The 11752-nt window shown below is 30.2% G+C and overlaps 1 long non-coding RNA gene across 1 annotated transcript in view; it reads left to right on the forward strand.

The window, feature by feature from the left end:
• Window positions 1-1447, forward strand: part of LOC117177240 — a 6638-nt gene extending 5191 nt beyond the window's left edge. Inside the window, exon 4 of the long non-coding RNA XR_004467681.1 lies at window positions 1222-1447. This is a non-coding gene — a long non-coding RNA (uncharacterized LOC117177240). The remainder of the gene's footprint in view (window positions 1-1221) is intronic.
• The last annotated feature ends 10305 nt before the right edge of the window (window positions 1448-11752 follow it).

The raw sequence follows: 11752 nt of genomic DNA on the forward strand, positions 1-11752 counted from the left end.
TATTTTTGTCAAAAAGCAAGTAATTAACGACATTTATGCAAATGTTAGCATAATCTTGAGTCCAGCAAAATTCGTTATCAAGTCTAAAAAGCAAGTAAAAACATGACCAAAGAATCGTTTTCAGTGCACTATATGTCGTACATGTAGTACATATTATTATAAGGATTATCTTTTTAGATATATATTTGAAATATAATATTTAATATATATTGTTAGTTTATTATGTATATATGGAATTGAGTAATAATTTATTATTGCAATTATTTATATAGAAAGCTGCAATTAAATAAGTAAGTGGCGATACTGATTGTGAGACGCATAACGGCCGCTCTGGTGTTCATTCGCACTTAATACCTACCTGTATACCCGGCCGGTATATCGGTTGAATTCTCAGTTCGTACTTTCTCGTCTCACATTACAGTTTCCAATCCTAACTAATTTATTTATGATAATTGCAAAGAAAAGATCCAAAAAAAATTAAAACCTTTTAATTTTTAATACTCGAAAAATTATAAACAACAATGTCAATCTTCTCATCAAAAGTTAAATGTGCGTGAGTGTAAGTGAAGTATTTTTCTACGTCTATAGTGACCGTTTAGAAAATAGAAATCATCAACAAATTATTTGAGAGTTCTGACGCAGATAAATTTTTAAAAATTCGGCGTAGACAATTGTTGGTTTTAAAATGTCTAATTATATATTCAAACGATAAACCGAAAATACGTAAAAAAAATTCAAACATTACCTACAAAAAATTAATCAACTACTTCTTGCAGAAAAGAAAGTTTTCAGTTAATAAAAATAAAGTTAGATTTGAACTTAAATATGATCTGAATTCAGCTTCAGAGAGAATTTCTTGGCAAAAAATATTTTCACGCGGAATTCATAAGTTGTTATCATCGCCGGCATTATATCAGAGTAACACTTTCGCTCGATATAATTGCTACGCAAGAAAAAAGAACTCAATACATAATTCGTTCAATGCTAAGACGTTTGCGTTCTTAAAAACAGAATTTTCTCTCAATATGTATCAACAAATTAAGGTGAACAATATTTATTTGGCAGCATTATAACTTTTAATAAACTGATATCATTTTGACATACACTATTGTACGATAGTACTGAAATGCACTTCATAGTAAATTATAAACAATATGCATGGTAATTACCATAAAATAGAAATAAGATTCTCATTAAGCAATCAATCATTTTTAATAACAGTGGAATGTGTACGTATCACAGTGAAGAAAAAATGGAAATTCCATGGTTAACACTGCATGTTTTCCTTTCATATTTTGTAACGGGTCAACGCTGCTGCCGGTACTTTACGGAAGGAATGGCAGTGAGATACGTTCTATCGCCGCAATAATAAACGCTTCATAGTCAGAGTACACAATACCCAATATTGTCTCACAATGGAATCGTGTATTATTCATCCATACGTTCAGCTGTTATCATACACTATGACATGTTGATTATAACTCCTAACTGAATAGAAATAATATAAAAAAGCAACAGTCTAATAAAGTGATGTAAATAAATCGCCAGTAATACTTTAATAAAAAAATATTTTTCCAGAGTTTGTTACTTTTTATATCATTTTCTGCATAAACTATCAATTAAAAATCTGCCCTCAACGCAAGCACATTCTCCTCACGCATGGCTCTTCGCTCGCAAGTTTGAGCGCGTTTGTCAAATCTCGCGCTACGTGCTCGAATACTTTTTCTATGCACTCGGCATGATTGAATGAAAATTTAGAAAAACAAATCTTTTATATCCCAGTTTTGTATACATTTTCATACTCTAAACTTTCTACGTATATATCTAACTATAATTATAGTTAAAGATTAAGTGGCTCAGAGCTCTGTAGGTTTTAAAGTGCACATTCTCTTCGTAATAATCGCGCTTCGCGCTCGATATTCAACGGGCATTTGTAAATGTATATTTATTTTCTGAACTATCTTACACTAAAAAGCTACAATCCTTTCTTCAGACTTTCATCCAAATCTCGCGAAATTAGGCTGAAAATATACATTTTTTAATTGCATTTTTGATTGATAAATCCAAAATTCCTAAACAAGTGTTTTTTTAGAATTTTCGATTTTTGCATAACAATTTCGTCAAATAAATTAAAAAACATAAGTTCTGTTAAGAAATGGTTTAAAATATTTAATAGGACCTTTGAAAAGCTGCAATTCCTCCACGAAACTTTTTTCTGGATGTCACGTCGTGTGGCTAAAAATTTGAATTTTCGATTTTTTACATAGTACCCAGCGGACAGGTCCTATAAATGTTACGTGACAAAAGGGTCACATTTATTCAAAACATTATTACACCCATGTAGAATGACAATTACAAAACCTAAAGCTCACATAGTTCTGTAACGGTGTTACTGCAAGGGTACGTAACAGTTCTTGAATTGTTTAATGTAACTGATATATCGCAGAGTGATATAACTGTTAAGTCACAAGAATATCCCAAGTATTACGGGAATTCCGGGATTCAAACAAAAACTACGCATTGCATAAAAAAATGATTAACAATAAATTTGTAGATCTTTTTTGAGAGAAAAAATGTTGCCTATTTTTTCGTAGCTTATGTTGTTGTCCTCTACAAAATTTATTGATAGCAAATCTGTAGATGTTTTATAAATGTACAATTTTGGTATATTTTGTATATTAGCAACGTTTTTCTTTTCTTGACTTTGTTTTCATATCGTGCGTTGTTTGGTTTGAAATTTGCATTTTCGTTCTTTTTTTTAATTTTGTAAATGCTGCAACTTGTTTAATTTTTTTGTATGGGAAAATTTATTGAAGATAAATTGTTCATCTTTTTGAATTCAACGATTGGCCGTAAATGGAATTTTTAAAGCTTGGAAAAAGGGGTCTCACAAATTTTGAAAATGCTTTAACATTTTGAATTGTCATACAAAATGGCTGGCTAACGAACTTGACCTTCAATTCAAGACACTAAAAGACTATACCAAAGGACAAACCAGTGTGTCAATTCTTACGAAAGTTATCGTGCTTACAGACTAAAAATCTACAGAAACACACGCAGCCGCATACACACATATATACAGCCAGTCGCACATTCGCGAAAACCCATTTTTCGGGTTCAAAAGTTCTCCAAAAGTGGAAATTTAACAGAAATGTGAAGAAGGAGGGTTAAACGAATGTAAAAAGGTAATCAATTTTTTTCATAACGTTGCAAAAATTGCACATTGATATTTTCCCGTGCATGGACAGTCGAGCAAAGTTTGAGCAAGGCAGAAGTTCCAGCGGGGAAGTTTTTCAAAGAGGATTGAAGAAGTTTTTTGAAAAATATTAATTCGATTGATTCATCGGCTTATCATGAATCATTTTGTGATTTTGATGATTTACATTCGAAATTTTTTAAATTTACAACAATTAAAATTAAATGCTTGCATTTTGATCATCAAACTCATCACAATTTCTAATATTTTTATTTACACATATAATGATTGAGGAATTTTAAACAAAAAATCGCTAAAATTAAATAAATTTTAATGGTAAATCTTCAAAATTATAAAACACATAATTGTAAATCTTTTCAATTCGAGAGTTTATAATTTGAAAAATTGACAATTAAAAATTATGCAAGTTTTACAATTAAAACTTCTGTATTATTCATAATCTGCATTTGAAATTTCTTCAATTTATAAGATTTAGAACTGAAAACTTGACTTTTGGTCTTAAAAACTATCAAAATTTAAAAAGATATTATTTATAAACTTTAAAAATCTAAGAGTTTTCAATTGCAAATCTTATAAATTTAAATAATAAAATATGTATAATGTCAATTTATATAAATAAAAATCACAGGCGCACAAAAAATAAATGTCATTTTGCAGTGAACTAGACACTAGACCACCATAACTATATCTTTTTGAGGTCGCTGAATCCAAATCTGGTGACCAAATAGGGTACCTGAATTGAGAGTTAATAGATTTTTGCGCGCCCCCACTTTATTAATATAATCACCTTAAAATAAAAGGATCAATTTTTTATTTGAGCTATACTAGAATTTCCCAGAACGTCAAATTCACACCCTATGTCTTGTTTGTTAAAAATGACCAAAAAAGCTAATTTTCTTAAAAACGTAACGTGATGGAACAAATCTGATACCAAATTCGGATTTAGCGACCCCAAAAATATTTAGATATGGTAGTCTAATGTACCACACTTGACACTTTCATTTTTATGCGTGACTGTTGAATTAAAGGATCCTAATAATTGATTCTAGTTATTTATGAGATACACGTGTTTTTAATATAACAGGACCTATAATGAATCTATTGCCACTACCCATATTCCGGAGACAACCGGAAGTGAGTATATTAAATATACTCATATTAATTTATCATGGCCCTTGTGTAGTTTTGATCATTTTTCTTCTCGAGAAGCGGGTTTTCAAACCTCAAAATTCAAAAATGCCCTGGTGACTTGTTTTTCAACCAAAAGGGTTCGTCCTGAGCACAAAATTAACTTAGTTAGCAAATTTTAAATCGTACATATCTTCAATTTTCCTCAGTGTCAAAAGTAGAAGACATCAGTAAGGCTCATAATTCCACAGAATCCCTTTTATGAACATCTTATGACGAAATAAGATTCCAAATTATGTTATTAATTTTTTCATTTTATTTTAATTCCTGCTATGATATAATATTATATTCAAATGAAAGTTAAAGATTACTGAAAGCCGATAAAAACTAAAGCTAAAATTAAAATTGGCTACTTCTTCTGTAATATGATATAAATCTCTTCTCTTCAGCCCAGATCCACTACTAATTGGATCTCTCGACAGAGAGTTCTTGTACTTCAATGTAGAAGTTGACGCCAACTGCTTTACATTTAATAATATCCATATACATATTACATTGGCGTCCTTGAGATACCTCTCATTCGCGAGATCGCGATTTTCTACGATGCATATTGCATATGTACAGTTTAAAGTTCAATGCACTGAGACTTTATGTAGTGATATTGCATTTTTCCGTTAACTCTGCACTGTACTTGTAACATAAAATATTATCGTTATTATAGATCGCAGAATTCATCCCATTCGCAATGAACATATATTGTGATAATTAAGTCCAATTATAATTTTATTTTATGGAAACACCAAATTCCTTGGCCTTATTTATTTTATTTCACTCGATAACCGAAAATTAATTAGGACATTTGGGAATATCTTACTTTTTTAACTAATTTGAAGTTTGTATGGTTTTATAAACCCTGTTTAAAGCTTCAAATTTTTATACTTTCGGTCAGGTGTCTGTCCGTCTTTTAATGAAAAGCTATCCACCTCATTAATTAATTAGGTTTATTATTTTATTTAAAGTGTCTCGCGAAGTATTTCTAACATAATTAGTACGCAACTGAGCATTCGGTCTCTTAAATTGAATCAGTGAAATCGTCACTGGTTGAATCAGTATTTTGAATTATCTCTGGTAAACCAGTGACAGTACTTATCCCGCATGTAGCACAAGATACTTTTCCCAATCACAACAGGTCGGAACGTGCGACTATGCGCGTTGAGAAGAATCTAAGTTGCAGGGAGGAAGGATACCTGACGTATGTGCAGTCGCACGAAGAAAGGGTACCTGGCAGATGCCAAAAGCATTACTTAGTTCTCTAGTGGACTAAAGTCCATTTAGTCCACGGTAACGTGAACAATCGAGACAACGCCAAATTAGATTCTTTTTAACAAGCATGTAAGTGCAAGTTCCGGCGCGGGTTTTCGGGATAATATCTTTCGCCACTTGGGTTACATAGTTACACGTCGAAAAAGATCGTTTTACGACGAGAGCTACTGATTTTCTTATATTCCCCAAAAAAATTTCAAGCGAGTGTGATCCTGCAGTGACAACCTCCGTTAAAAATCGATACGGAGTCGTATTAAATCAAAGCGCCTCCGTGTAGAGGCAACACGGCGCAACGAATAGAATCTACATTTGCGGTCGCGTTCATTCAAATACAATTTTCTTGAATTTACACGATATCGTTTCGATTCAATTTGGACGTGTATACGTAATGTTATCATACCCCATTATATTGCAGTCCGGTCCTCATATATAGTTTTAAAAGTAAAGTACGCTTTTTAAAATAAATTTTTTTAAATCTTAGCACACAAGTGATGAATGATAAGTATGATAAATAAACAGTAACCAGTGAAACTCGCTGATGAAGCCATTGGCGGAATTACACTAAGTGAACCAGTAAATTCTCAGTGATTGTCAGTGACGCACTTCTGACTGTTTCGACTAGTGATATTCCACTGGAGGTCAGTGATATTTAATCAGTTTATTTTAAGAGAGCGTGCAACATAAACTTTAGAAAAGCAACCCTAGTGTGTAAATTATCGTTATCTGCATATGGAAGAAAATCATCATGGACTTGATAAACCAGGTTCAGTCAAGAAAAGGATTTTATACTATGATTATGCACATATTTTCTTTTTTATATATTTTTTCAAATGAAAATAAATTCCCATGGTAACAGGGTAGTGGTCAGGCTAAAAGCATATAGCAGGTTAGTCCAAAGAATCAGCTCAACTTTATCCAAATTTACCTTATCTTGGTATCCTCTTGAAACTCGAAAGCAGATGCACCTAGTGGTTCCTTAAAAGTATAATTGAACACTCTATGTCTCCGGTTTATAGAGCCCAAGCTCTTTTACCCTTTTTCATTTAAAATATGATTATATAGTTCAAGTTATAACTTCTAATTCATTGAAAAGTAATCAAAGTAAGATGGTATTAAAAATGTTAAAAATCAAAGAATAAATGTATAATATATAATATTAAAATAAAATATATATGTAAATATAATATAAATTATTGTAAAAGAGATAAAAGACTTCACAACTGAAAATGCTCTCTAAACAGGAAAAATAAGGTGATTTATTAAAGAAAATATTGGAATATTAGGGGAATAAATTCTTTTAAGTAACATTAATTTAGATACCATACTTCTGAGAATTCAAGTTGAAATTACATTTTCAACATAATGGCACAATTTTGATTAAAAAACGATGAATATTGAATATTAAATAAACAAAAAAAAGAGGAATTTTTCTACCAAATAGTGAGGATTTATATCTAAAAAGTAAAATGTTTCAAACAAATACCTAATTATAAAAACCGAAAGGATGAATTTTCAACGAAAAGTTCATTTTCAACAAAGTAAGATGAATTTTTAGTCCTAAAATTGATTTTCAACCTAACAGTTGAATTTACAACCAAATAGTTGAACTTCCAATAAGCAAAAGAGATCAACCGAAAACAGTTGTATTTGCAAGCCGAAAATACAAACACTTTAAACGACGGTTAAGTTTTTAACCATAAAAGATGAGTTTTTTAAACAAAAAAGATAACTTTTCTAAAAACGTATCAATTTTCAATCTGAAATGGCCAATTTTCCACCCAAAAAGACTAATGTTCAAGAAAAAAGTTGAATTTTCGACAACAACAAAAAAGAAAAGAGATGAATTGTACGCTGAAAAAATTGCATTAAATCAAGTAGGCTAATTTACTTGGCTGATGTTACTTGAAAGAAGCAAGTATTTTCTTTTTACAAGGGACCGATTTTCTTGAATCAAGAAAATAATAGAGTCAGGACAACTATTTGAATCAAGAATATATTTACTCTAAGCAAAACATTATTGAGTTAATTTATTTCATTATACTTGTTTGCGTGAAGTTTAATAGAATATTGAATTAAGAATATTATATTCGGATGATAAGTAACTAAAACTCTAACAAAATTCTTGATCCAAGTAAATTCATATACTTATTTTGACTACTATTTTAATTGAAGCAATGTTCATGTTCTTGAGACGAGAAAATGAATGTATTTAGCGAAGAAATAATTTCTCTTAAAATAATGCTTGAATATTTTCCTTGAAATAATTATTTATTTGAAACGAATATCAGATTTACTTTGAAGATACCTATGTCATAAAAATAGAATCACATCAGTCTTTTCAATATAAAAACTGTAGACTTGATACAATAGACATCGCACACATATTATGAAAATTAATATATTGGTCTAAATTAATTTACTTCTTACTGCAAAAGTATCTTATTAAGTTGACATGATTATAAAATTCAAAACATTGGTGCACATAATCAATTTTATTTATGCAAATGCAGGTAGGAATTTGTAACTTTGATAAACTACAAACTTTACGCTGACACACAAATCAAATCACTCATAAAACTATTTAGAAAATTATAAGTTTATTGCGTCGGTAAGTTTTTGTGGGTAAGAATTTAAAATGTTCAAATAGATTTTAAAAAAGTGTTATTAATTTTGAAATAATTATGACAGCATAAAACAAAGTTATAAGCTTTAAAAAATGCTTAAAAATACAATTATTACGTTTTCTTCATAATTTAAAAAAATGCTATGCGTTTATAAAGCAAAATATTTATGGAAAAAGAATTAAATAACATTTTTAAAAAGTTTATTAAGAATGCATTTCATTTTATGAAAGAATAATTAAAAAATTGACCATTAGAATTTTTTCAAATAAAAGAATTGAGAATGCAAGGAGGAAGCAAATAAATATTTTCCATACGACCACCGTGGGACCCTATCACTTTTAACCTGCAAGTTTTTGCACCAAACGTTTCTTTATAGAATTCTTTTTTCTTCTGATTTCGAAGTATTTTATACTTGAAATAAAAATAAAATATCGAGCACTTTTTTAAATGGGTAATATTTAAACTAGCCATCCATTCTTTTCTACATATTTTAAATTATTTTTGTTTGGAATTTTTATTTTAAATTAAAAACTGAATTAAAAAGTACTATGAAAGAATTAAATAAATCGAAAACTGTGCGTTTTACAGAGGTTTTTAAAAATCAGAAAATATTTATTTGTCACTGAGGTTATTAAAGCGTTTTTCAACTCAAAAGTTATTAATTTTTTATAAGCTTTAGATCGTTTTTAAGCGGATTACATTTTTAAAGAAAAAAGTATTGAGCCCTTTGTAAAATAAGTGAAGTTCAATTATTTTTTGAATATTTTAAATTGTTGTTTTAGGAAAGCAATTCCAGATTCAAATATTATTAAACAATGTATGATCAAAGAATTTTTCTACATGCAACTTTTCATTATTATTCATTACCTTTGGGTCGTTTTTAAGCGTTTTAAATATTTAGAAACAACAAGTGTTAAATCCCTTGTTAAATAAGCAAAACTTACTTCGCTTTTTCACATATTTTATATTATTGTTTAAGAAATTTTATTTTTCATTAAACATTGAGTAAGAGAGTATTATACACAATAAAAGAGTTGGATAAATTTAAAACTGCGCATTTTATGGAGAATTTTTGTTTATTGTTTATTACTTTTAGATATTTTATAACATTTTTAAATGTATTAAGAAAACAAAAGTATAGAGCCTTTTTTGAAATAAGTAAAATTCAATTCCAAAAATTTTATAAATAAAAAATGGTATATTAAGGTCTCTCGAAAATTTTCAACTATCATCAGAAAGATGTTTTCTTAAAAGAAACATTGAGTTCCACAACGTTTAGTTTGAAGATGGTTGAGGCTCACCATACGACTTCGTACGACACTGCGTTGAAATTCTTAATCGAGATTTCGTCACCGAGATCCAAGTGCTTCGATAGCGAAGTCGTTAGAGCGCGCGGTTAGGACACTAGTTTAGGTAGTTTAAGTAGGGTTCGAATCCTCGTGGAGTGCGATTTTTCAAAGAGATTAAGCACGCTATTATATTTATAAGTAACAGTGTGCAAGAATAACGTGTTTTAATAATTTAAAAAATGAAGATTATATAATAATAATTTCGAAAATAATTTTTTTTTTTCATTGAGAAATAGTGTTCAGTTGAGGCTCATTCTATTGATCCGATTCTTCATATTCTTTTATTAAGAAAATGTATTCTTGAAGTGTATCAGAAATGATTTCTTGGAAGTGAACTATGTTCTGCATTTGAATACATCTCTATATGAAGTAACACCAAAAAGTTTTAGAATAATAAAATGCGATATTATATCTAAGAATACATTTTCTCAGATTAAGAAAATGTACGCTTGTTCCAAGCATACGGTAGCAAGTATTTATTTATTTGGAACAAACTCACACTCTATCGTCCGCATTCGTACTTGCGATTGACTCGAATCAAGTAACATTCAATTGATTCAAGAACAATTTTTTTTCAGTGTAGATAAAAGATACGGTAATAGAATTTTCAACTAAAGCAAATTAACTCTTAAACATGGAAGGTGAATTTTCAACCGAAAAAGGTGACTTTTCTAACAATATATTAATTATCAATCCAAAAGGTCCAATTTTGTAGCAAAAAACTAAGGTTCAACACAACAGTAAAATTTTTGGCCAAAAATATGACTTTGAATAAATAGTTGAATTTTCAACATAATAATTAAATTTTCCACCAAATATTAATTTTAAAAAAATTTTTAGCGCCGGCATAATTAAAATTAAGAGAATCTAATCAATCATTAAGAAAGAGGTGTGCGACAACTTTTGTCCACTCCTGTATACAAACAAAAAGAGTGACCAAAACAACTGCCAAACTTACAGAGGTATTAGGTATTTTCACTTCAACCATTAGCTAACTTCACTTTGTTAAAAGCTGAGGTGAAAACAATGGATCAAATGCATGGAACCAAACTTCATTTCTGTAGTATCTTTATAATTAATGAGCATTATTATAAGTTAATTATTTCATTATGTACTAATTGAAAAGTAAAAACTATTTTTCAAATACACATATATAAAAAAAAATTACCTTTTACAAAGATATTAGCAGAATAGGGCAAAATGAACTGAATCCCATGCATTTGGTCCCTTCTTTTTCCCTCAGCAATCAACGAAGTGAAGTTACCTGTTGATTGAATTGAAAATACCTAACTAGCTTAATAAGTATGTTAAGCAAAATTTTTTCAAACATACTTATTAATAAGGCAATGACAATAATAAAAGAAAGTATCTGGGAGGTTGAATATATATTTATGCGAGGATATTGTGCGCAGATTAGATATTTTGTTTGAGACAGATCACAGAAAAAAGTTTTTTGTGCATTTGTGGACCTGCACAAAGCATTTCATAGAATGAAAGGAGAAAGGGAAAGGAGTAGTGTGTGGAAGGGGTAGAGATTTTTCAGATTGATCCAGAATTCTCGTGCTATTTAAGTAAATAACACGGTCGTTCCGCAACACTGCTCCGACCCAGGTTGCTGATCAATCTCTCTAGCAATCACCCCAAGCGAAGAACCTCACGAAGTCGTTATGTAAGGTTCCCCACTTGGGTCCATCAGTAGCCAAGGTCTTTGTTTCAGGCGTCATTCACTCTGACACTCTTTTTATTAACTATTTGCCGCCATACTTTCCTGTCCTGGCATACTTCTCTAGCTTCTTTTATGTCCATGCATTTTTTCATGCAGGCTCTCGTGTTTCTGTGACTTCTTATGTCTCTTCTAACTAGGGTCTCATTCACACATTCTAACCATTCTTTCCGCGGTCTGCCTCTGGGCACGCTGCCATTTACTTTACCTTGTTACACTTGTTTCGTTAGTCGTTCATTTGGCATTCTCTCAACATGTCCGAACCATCTTAACCAATTTCTTTCCTATGTGTCTACTAGCGTCTCTTCTGCACCACATTCTTTTAGAATTATCTCGTTACTTACTTTGTCTATCAGGGTTTTCCCGCATATTATGCGCATGAATCTCA

Source organism: Belonocnema kinseyi, chromosome 7 (assembly GCF_010883055.1).
Source record: "Belonocnema kinseyi isolate 2016_QV_RU_SX_M_011 chromosome 7, B_treatae_v1, whole genome shotgun sequence".
Taxonomy (NCBI): domain Eukaryota; kingdom Metazoa; phylum Arthropoda; class Insecta; order Hymenoptera; family Cynipidae; genus Belonocnema; species Belonocnema kinseyi.